At 38.8% G+C, this 10,928-nt stretch overlaps 1 long non-coding RNA gene across 1 annotated transcript; it reads right to left on the bottom strand.

The window, feature by feature from the left end:
- Positions 1 to 2,171: 2,171 nt before the first annotated feature.
- Positions 2,172 to 5,019, bottom strand: LOC125553841. The gene is made up of 2 exons (XR_007304228.1): positions 2,694 to 5,019; positions 2,172 to 2,581 (listed from the first exon to the last, which is right to left on the bottom strand). It is a non-coding gene; the product is annotated as an uncharacterized LOC125553841 (long non-coding RNA).
- Positions 5,020 to 10,928: the final 5,909 nt, after the last annotated feature.

Below are 10,928 nucleotides of genomic sequence, written 5' to 3' on the forward strand. Positions count from 1 at the left end.
GCAGGAATTCGCAGTGTAGATGCCCAAGTCGGTCCACTTCCAGCGTAACACGTCGGGGTCGAGAGTTAGGGTTACGGGCTGCAGGGCGCGCCAAAGCTCGACGTATTGAACCATCGCAGCCGGCCCCAAGGCACCCTGGATGTCTCCTACCCAGGCCCTGTTATGGATGCCCTGCGCAACGGTCGTCGTACGCCTCCGGCGCTTGGGGACCAAGGCGAGGACGGTCGGCGCAAGCTCGCTGACCGAGCGACCCAAGATCCAACGGTCTTTCCAGTTTGTCCTCTATCAAACTTACTTTTCTATATCTTAAGTTTGTCCTCTCAACATCAATTACGCCACCGCCACCTGATGTTTTTGTGGGATTTTATTGCAATATTCAAACTGAACTTTGTTAGGATATTGATGTTGTAAGGTATAAATGCGTGACTGTTTTCTTAATCGCTTTTACATTGTCGAGTCTGAAGGTGAGCGTTATTATGTATTCCACTTAACCTTGAATTAATAATCAATTAACCATCCCGTATTACGATTGAATCATCTGCTCTGCTGCATTCCATCCATAATTTGTGCATTGATTCTCTTTAGAGAAATTTCGATCTATACTTCCAGGAGCAGTCCATTGGTCGATCTCTTTGTGCCATTATCCGTCGATCTTTTAATAGGGTTTTAATTAAACAGGGAAGGACGGATGAAGTAGAAGATTGATTAAGTTGAGCAGAGAGATCCAAGATTGCCCCCCTTCGGCACTCTGGCCCTGACAATTCCTGGTAATAAAATGATCATATCATAATAGTGATGTGTTCTTTTTACATGTATGGTTATCAATGTTGTTCATAGAGAGTAAGTTGTCATGACGTATGTGATACAGTTGGCTTATGTGTGATCACTTACAAATTTTTTGTAAATAAAAAATGTTATCTATGACTAGCAAAAGGGCCCATGCGTTGCAACGGGAAGAAAAAAATCATAATATTCAACGGCTGTGACCACACTTTGCGGCATCACCGTGATATACTATCACTCTCAATTTCATGAAATTATGAACAATTTTCAAAATCATGAACCTTTTTTAAAACTTGTGCATATATTTGAAATCGTGGACATTTTTTTAATTCATGAGTTTTTTTCAAAATTTTGAACATTTTTTGAATTCATGAACAGTTTATACTATTTGCAAACATTTTTTAAAAATTGTGAACATCTTTTTAAAGATTTTACTTGAATCGGCGCACATTTCTAGAACCGACGAACATTTTTGGCCCAATTGGTGGACGAATTTTTTAAATTTACGAACATTTTTTTGATTTAATGAACATTTTTTAAATGCATGATTATTTTTTGAATCCGCGAACATTTTACGAATGAATAAACTATTTTGCAAGTCATGAACAGTTTTTTCATTTGTAGGATATTTTTACATTCATGAACATTTTTTTAGTTAGCAAATTTTTGTTCAATTTCATGAACATTTTTGAATACACAAACTTTTTAAAGAATCATGAACATTTTTTTATTTCCCGAACATTTGGTTTAAAAAATGTGAACATTTTTTGAGTAAGCAAATATTTTGTACAAAATCGCAAACATTTTTTGAAGGAAAAATTGCACAAAAATAATGAGAAGCTAAAAAGTTTATGCGACATGAAAAATATCAGTACTAAATGGGGTTGATTGGCTTTTATTAGCTTATTAACTCCAGCGCAATGCATTGCAGAATTCCTTTATTAGAGAACACAAGTAATATAGATTAGAGGGAGTAGCATAATTTGGACTCAGGCTTTGATCTGTTGACCTTTTACCCTTATTTCCAAGCATAGATCACACCGTATATATGAAGTATATACCAAAATTATAATAGACATCTTGGCGAGGAAGAACAACAAAGTTTCATAGATATCGACATAATTCAGGGAGGCTCACATAGGTATATTGGCACATATGTACAACTAAAGCCTCTGCGAAACCTGAGGAGATCAAAGAAATGAACATGGAGGCTGAACATACAGTCTGCTATATACTCCCTCTGTCCTAAAATTCTTGTCTTAGAATTGTCTAGATATGGATGCATCAAGTCACGTTTTAGTATTAGATACATCCGTATCTAGACAAATGTAAGACAAGAATTTTGGGACGGAGGGAGTATAATTCATGGATAGAACATTACTACAACATAGCATAAGTATGCAATGAGGGAGCTAAATCTTCAATTTTACTACACCACGTGTCTGCATAAACAACCAATTTCTGCTAAAAGTGTTGCTGAGTTAGCATAATGGAATATGTAAGCAGCAACACCAAGAAGATGAAGTTTTACAGTAATGTAAAGTTCTCTACAATCCTAATTTTAAAGATTATCCAACAAACAACTACAAGAAAATTATGGAAGTCACCGGCCACCCTTCAATCACCAATTGTGAACAGGCAAACAATTCTTCAGCTCACATGCATAGGCTTGATCTAGAGGACACATGAACTTCGATGGTGAGGAGATCCTAGTACACATGAGTATGTCTGATGATGAGGAGGCAGGTCATGGTGAGCAGAGCATGAACTGCAGGGTGCAGTGCTGCTGCATGGTGTCCTACATCAGGGCGAGGAGTGAGGAGATTAGCACAGCTCCAACGAATTAGAAAACTGAAAATAGTCATGTACTCAGGTTTAGTCAGTAAGGAAATGGCAAGTTAAAAGCATACTGTGTCTGATTGTCTTTCAACAATGTTACGGCACTGATCCTTGTATCTTTCTTTAGCAACATTGAAATACTCCTGAACCTTTAGGAATTCAGACTTGTGTAAACAAGTAGGCCAATTATAGGAGAAAAACATATAATGAATATGGAACCGGAGAAACAATATATCTAAATCTCATACTAAAACATGGAAATATGATGTAACTTGCAAAACTTATTTTTTTCTGATTCTCCCAAAATTAGGAGCGTTAACAACACATACCTGAATAACACATCGAATAAGGACAACAGACCATAGAGAAGCAGATGAAAAACAAATTGAATTTACTGGCCTTAATACGTGCATGGAGCTTCTTAAAAATCAGAGTGCCCCAATGCTCCGCTTTCTGGATCTCCTACAACAATCAATAGAGACTTTTGCTTCTGTTAGATTGTACTCACTACAGCTATGAAGACCACCGTGACACCAATATTATTACATTAGCCAAGGTTTCAAGATTAGAACAAAAAAAGTACATTCGTTATTCAAGGCACAAATTATTAGTTTTCGGACTCTCCTTGGATTGAGAACTATATCTGTGGTCCATAGATCATGTGGATGGAATAAGATAGGCATGACACACAATGAAGTAATTCTCAGTTAAATATTCAAGTAAATTTTAGGTAAAAAAGGACACTTAATCTTCATATATAAATTAGGAGGAAATAGCATGATGATGTATGCAGAATTACAGTCATACGTTCTCACTTACCAAAATAAGCAATGCAACTCGGAGTCCAGTAATCAATCAACGGACGAACTGGGTCAATTTGCATGAAAACATGATTAAGAATATTAAATCCTCCTAGCCCAGGATCAGAACTAATGGCACCACAAAAGATGATTAATTAATTAATTAAACATGGCATCTCCAAAACATCCGGCTTTTGACAACAGCTGTTGCAACTCCATCCGGTAGCCCACGCATAGATACTGCATTGCAACTACATTACCCCTAACGATTCTAATTAAGGTGGCCACCAACCATCCAGAGATCGAAGTGACACTGCGGCATGTTGTCCAAATCCAAATGGCATAAGTAACATTGCGGCATAAAGAAATCATTACGTCTATGTAAAAAGAATGAGAAGAACACATAAAAAGATATTGTGGAGTAAATATGACATACAAATATCACACTTCAATTTGACATTGTCTATGTATTCTCAATTATTACTCAGAGCATTTAAGGAGTTATCACCAAGCATCCCCTGCCAAGACGAGAACACATAGAGAGCATGCAAAATAACACAAAGTATATACTGTACTTTCAGTAATACAAATGCCAGTACCATTACTTCACCCTGCCACTAAAAGTTACCCCATATGTGACCACTTCCAGCAAGTAGATGGCTCATATTCAGCTATACATTGGCAAACTGGAGCAAAGCTACAATGACTATGGTTTGCAGACCAAAAGAAGACTCACCGACAGGATGCCAGAAGTGGTAGATTATTAAAAATAATAAACATAAGAATAATCAGGGATGCGTATTGAACCCTGCATGTTTAATTCAATCGTGCATCATGTTTTCTGCTAACCCTGCTACATCCGTTGTCAAAGTTTCAACTTCATTCAGTCATCAGGAAAATAGTTTCTACTATATCAGTACTCTTACGTATTCCAAGTATCTCATAAAAAACGTGAATCTGTAGCATATGACATCAACAGCAAATTAAGAGTACAACAAAAATATACCCCACACACAGCAAGCAAGCGGCATCATGCAGAGCAAGCCGTTCAGATTGGAGGGGCGCATATGGCTGGCTACGTTGTCCTGCTCGTCCAGATTGGACCTGGCACATGCCAGGCAGTGAAGCGGGAGGGAGCATACGGCGCGAAAAGGGAAGGTCGGGGAGTGGCGCGCAGGTGGAGGAGATGAGCCCCTGGGGTGGGAAGCGACACTGGGGTAGCAGCGATGTTAGCCATGGGAGGCGGGCGAACTGGTCCGTCGGTTGGTGGAGTGCGCCGGGAAGTTGTGGCCGGTGGCGAAACCGGCGGGGTTGGGGGGAACAACGCCCAGGGCGAAGCAAAGGGGGGGAGTCCCGGAGCACCGTGGTAGCAGGGGAGGGGGAGCCGGCAACGGCGCGGCGTCGTGTGTCGTCGGCGGTGGAAGGCCGCGGGGTGGGGCACTTGGGGTAGGGGTAGCGCCCCGGCGGAATAGGCCGCAAGGAGGGGGTCGGCGGCGCGCGGCAGGGGCCGGCGGCGGCGGCGGGGGTGGAGGAGCGCTGGAGGTGGAGATGGGATTGGGAGGTTGGGTTGTGGGTTGTGCGGGTACGTTTTTTTCTCTCTCGCTCGTACCGGTTCGGGACTTCTCGTCAGGACTGCGGCTTGAATATCTAAAAACACAAGGGCTTTTCTGCAAAACTGCCGTGACGTACGACCAGCAGCAATCCTGGTTTATTATAGCAAATATGCCCGTGCATTGCAACGGGAGACAAAAAATTATGGCTAACCAACTAAGTATGACTCAATATTCTAATATATGAGCATACTCTATTTTAACAGAGTGGCTCATCATGTTGCCATTCTCATCCTAGCCGATGATGGTCGCGATGTCTACGTGATCACAATGCATTCGATGCGGTAAATCCCAAGGCTATGAGTTTGCCAGTGCATACCACACTTGTCATTATGTTGCGCAAGGAAACGTTTAAAACTTTAAAAACAAATCTCATTGACCACGAACTACTCCCAACGCCAAGACATATAAAGACTTTCGAAAAACTAATTAAATCCTAGACATAAAATACTTTTGAATCAGTGAACAGTTTTCGAATCGACAAACATTTTTTTTGAAATTTTTGATTTTCTCAAAATCATGAACATTAGTGTTTTTACAAAAAAATGTACAAACCGGTTTCGAATTCATTAACAGTTTTTGAACCAACGAACATTTTATGAATCGATGAATTTTTCTAAAATTGGGAACAAAATTGAAAAACAAATGTTTATTTTTATTTCTGTGAACATTTTTTTGCGGGAATTTGTGAACATTTTCTAAACTGTCACGAACATTTTTTTCAGATTCCTGAATATGACCATGATTTATTTCCCGACCATTTTTTTCAAATTGTGATTTATTTATAATTTTGCGAACAGTTTTACAAAACCACCAACATTTTTTGAATCTGCAAATTTTATGATTTTCAATTTTTTTTGAATTCACATATATTCTATGATTTCTCAAAATTGTTTTTTGAAAAATCGCAACTTTTAGAATATTAAAATCCCGAATTAATTGAAAGAAGAAAGAAAACAGAATGAGAAAAGAAAATGCAAAAAAATAAAATAAAACAAACAGGGCAGCGAAGCCCCGCACATGGGCTGGCCCATGAACGCATACATGCGTGAGAAAAGAAAGATGTAAATTGTGGAGGCTGGGGATCGAACCATGGTCTAGTTGCTAGAGGAGAGATCTGCCAACCAGTCTACTGCTTATCATTTCGTGACTTCTACTCATCGCGGCTCTGTAAAATAACAAAGGAGGCGGCGACTTTTGGTCCGAAAAATTGAATCGTTTTCTTACTTACGGGTGGCATTGGTGGGTAATATTTACCAACTTAGAGAGTAATTTTAATGACGGACGACCAGAAGCGATAGCCGCTTTATTAGTAGGTAAAAATTAGGGAAAAGAAAAAGATATTATATCACATACTCCAGCAACATATATTCCTAGCTGAATTAGTGAGTTATGTGGTGCCTTTTCTTACACTTATTCCTTGCTGAATTCAGCAACATATATTGCTTGGTAAATTATTTTGCTTATCCAAGAAGAACCCGCTCAAGAAGCTGATGTTAGTGCTTCACTTCTTACAATATTTTGATGATCTATTGACTTTGGAACTATTTGCAAGATTAGTCTGCATCCATGCAGCAGAGCGAATACATAACAATCATTTCTCACACAATTAATATTGATGGCCACAAATAGTGATTATGTCTGATGCGGCCAAGCTGGGCCATTCATGATTTTTTTATGAGATCCCATAAGGAGGTGAGATTATTTTTTCCCACTGATCGCTTCTTACAATATTTTGATGCTTTATTGGTTTCAGAACTAATTGCAAGATTAGTCTACATCCATGCAGCAGAGCGAATACATAACATGCATTTCTCACACAGTTAATACTGATGCCCATAAATAGTGATTACCTCTGATGCGGCCGAGCTGGCCCATTCATGATTTGTTTTTGTGAGACCCGATAACGGAGGTAAGATATTTTTTCCCACTGATCACTTCTTACAATATTTTGATGCTTTATTGGTGAACTAATTGCAAGATTAGTCTACATCCATGTAGCAGAGGGAATACATAACATGCATTTCTCACACAGTTAATACTGATGGCCAAGCTGGCCCATTCATGATTTGTTTTTGTGAGACTCCACAATGGAGGCGAGATATTTTTCCCCCACTGATCTGTTGGAGATGCTCTGTGTGAGGTTAGTGTTGAATGCAACTGCTAAATGCTTTACGATAACTTATGATGGAAAACTGGAACAAGCTTAATTTACTTTCACTACATTTTCTGTAAAACGTACTTGCAAGCTAGAAGATGACATCTTTTGCTTAATGCAGTTCCAAATATGCTGTGGTGGTTAGTTGTATCGATTCCAAGTTTCTATCTAAAATTTCCATTCTTTTATAGATAACCGAAAGCTTTCACACTAATGAGTGATGAGAATGGTTTATCATATGGAGTGCTAAGGATCAGGACAAACTGTCGCATTGAGGCACATTTAAGCATCTGAATCACTTTTTTTATCTACTTGGTCTCACTTCCTTTGTACTCCCTCCAGTCCTATTTACTCTGCATATAAAAATTGTTTGAAGTCAAACTTCGTAAAGTTTGACCATATTTATATGAAAAAATATCAACATATACAATACTAAAGTTATGTGATATGAAAATTAAAGTCATGACGCATCTAATGATGTTGATTTCACATTGTGAATGTTGATATCTTTTTCTATAAACTTGGTCAAACATTACGAGGCTTGACTTCAGGCAAATCTTATATGCGAACTAAAAAGGACCAGAGCGAGTATTATAAGACTTCTTATGCACGGGATTCCTGATGGACATGCCATAATCATGCACTTAGCAAATAATTTCCTTTGTATTATTCTATGTTAACCAACATTTATAACATTTTGTCTATAATAATATGTATTTACACATTTCCCTAGCAACGCGCGGGGTATCATCTAGTTTTATTTTATTTGTAAACACAAGGAAGGCGCCATCCCGTGCCACTTTTTCATTCATCAACTCATAACAATGTACAACATGAATTACCTTGAATCTGAAAGTTGAGAAGGGATTTAAAAAAAATGGCAAGATACATTGATATTGAAATAACTAGATGATACTCCGCACGTTGCTGCGGAAATGAAGCTAGTAAAAAATTATACAAAAACAATAAATAAATGTTTACTGAAAAAGGTCTGTAGAAATAGTTTAACTATGAATGCTATGTTAGTGTAGTAAAAAAATCATCTGCAACTGATATGTTCGTTACAACACCCTTAATGTCAGATTACATTATATTGGGCCCGAAAAGAAAAGATGAAGGTTCGCAGAGGCGGTTGTATAAAGAAGTCAAAGCTGCCAGTTTGCTTCCGTTCAGCTCAGCTACACTTAAAAAAACATGTTTTACTTGTATTTTCTGTTGTAAGCTGCAGTTGTGAAAATTCATGTAACAACCTAGAAGACTTATGAACTAAAAAAATCATTTAAAGATAATACTGAGTGGATCTCTATTGAAACAAATAGAACGAAGTAGCATATTAGCATTACTATATTTTTGTTGGCTATTCATCTTTCTATTGAAAAGTCAGACAAATGAGCAAAGCAATAGTACATGATAGATAAAAATTTCTAATTATCTAGAATGTCCAAACTCTACAGTTTATAGCATGTTAGCAGATCTTATGAAAGTTTACAGAGCGAGTACCAATTATGGCCGGAAATATTTTCTTACCGGTCCTTCATGTAGAATTCAGTCTTGATCCCATGAAAACCAAGCGACTCAGCAATTGAATATTATACTTATAGTTCTCACCTGAAACTGTCGGAAAAATAGTGATTGATATGTGCATCCACTCATATGACATCTGTGTACACCGTACTTGTGGTATTTTGCTAGTATAGATACATGAATCACTAAGCAAGAAACAGTATATATCATAGGAACCAACAAATCTGAAGAAAAAGTAAAATAATCTTACCGCAATTCTGTAATTATGTGATGTGCTGAAAAAAATCACTTGCAGTAATAAGTGGAACTTTGATATTTGTCGCAACTCTGTTAGTGCCTCAAATACCATGTACATGATTAATCATATGGTGGACACTTTGTTATCTTCTAGAGAGCAATAAAATTTCAGTTGTGAATGGTACAGAATAAAGGGGATACAATGTTACTATACTATGGTGCACTGACCACCGTGACCTGAGAAAAAAAGTTCTACCTCTAGCCAAAGAGATGCAAATAAATCAATAGGTAGAAATATGTTTCTTCAACTAAGTAAAAAATTATTTACCTACAACGCTCCTCACGATCTTCATCAACACATAAAGCAATATCAAGAATTGCACTCGATCTTGAGGGGGAATCAGCCTTCGAACTCATAGAATCCTCGAAATACTAACCTCTCCATCAATGTTGCCGAGCAGGCCGCGGCGCGAGCAGATCACCTAGTGGAGTGATGGCGAGGCGATGGCCATGGCCAGTTCATGCTGGGCAAGGAGTACCAATATTTCGTTTGTTGGTGTGATGGGGGAAGGGATTCATCGATGAATACATGGCGCATTAGTATATAATAGGAAGGGGAAAGTTAAGGGGAAAAGGAGATGCAAGGAACGGGTAGAGGTAAGCAATACGAAGAGAAGAAGACGATGCAGAATTTGAGTCTGACTGTTTTTTTGAACCAATAAGACTTCATTCCTATTTGAGTCTGACTTTTAGTATGTGAAGGAAATATGCCCTAGAGGCAATAATAAAGTTGATATTTATATTTCCTTATATCATGATAAATGTTTATTATTCATGCTAGAATTGTATTAACCGAAAACTTAGTACATGTGTGAATACATAGACAAAATAGAGTGTCTCTAGTATGCCTCTACTTGACTAACTCGTTGATCAAAGATGGTTATGTTTCCAGACCATATACATGTGTTCTCATTTGATGAACATGATCACATTATTAGAGAATGATGTGATGGACAAGACCCATCCGTTAGCTTAGCATAATGTTTTATTGCTATTGCTTTCTTCATGACTTATACATATTCCTCTGACTATGAGATTATGCAACTCCCGAATACCGGAGGAACACCTTGTGTGCTATCAAACGTCACAACGTAACTGGGTGATTATAAAGATGCTCTACAGGTGTCTCCGAAGGTGTTTGTTGGGTTGGCATAGATCAAGATTAGGATTTGTCACTCTGGGTATCGGAGAGGTATCTCTGGGCCCTCTCGGTAATGCACATCGCTATGAGCCTTGCAAGCAATGTGACTAATGAGTTAGTTACGGGATGATGCATTACGGAACAAGTAAAGAGACTTTCCGGTAATGAGATTGAACTAGGTATGATGATACTGACGATCGAACCTCGGGCAAGTAACATCCCGATGACAAAGGGAATGATGTATGTTGTTATGCGGTTTGACCAATAAAGATCTTCGTAGAATATGTAGGAGTCAATATGAGCATCCAGGTTCCGCTATTGGTTATTGACCGGAGATGTGTCTCGGTCATGTCTACATAGTTCTCAAACCCGTAGGGTCCGCACGCTTAACGTTTGATGACAATTTGTATTATGAGTTATGTGATTTGATGACCGAAGTTTGTTCGGAGTCCCGAATGAGATCACGGACATGACTAGGAGTCTCGAAATGGTCAAGAGGTAAAGATTCATATATTGGAAGTTTGCATTTGGATATCGAAATGGTTCTGAGTGGTTCGGGCATTTTTCCGGAGTACCGGGAGGTTACCGGACCCCCCCCAGAAGAAGTATTGGGCCTATTGAGCCTTATTGGAGGAGAGGAGAAAGGCCACGTGAGAGGGGCGCCCCCCTGCCCAAACCGAATTGGACTAGAGGAGGGGGCTGGCCCCCTCTTTCCTTCTCCCTCTCTCTCCCTTCCCCTTTTCCCTCTCTGGTGGAAGGAAGGAGGGGGGCCAAAT

The sequence above is a fragment of the Triticum urartu genome, chromosome 1, assembly GCF_003073215.2.
Source record: "Triticum urartu cultivar G1812 chromosome 1, Tu2.1, whole genome shotgun sequence".
Classification (NCBI taxonomy): Eukaryota; Viridiplantae; Streptophyta; class Magnoliopsida; order Poales; family Poaceae; genus Triticum; species Triticum urartu.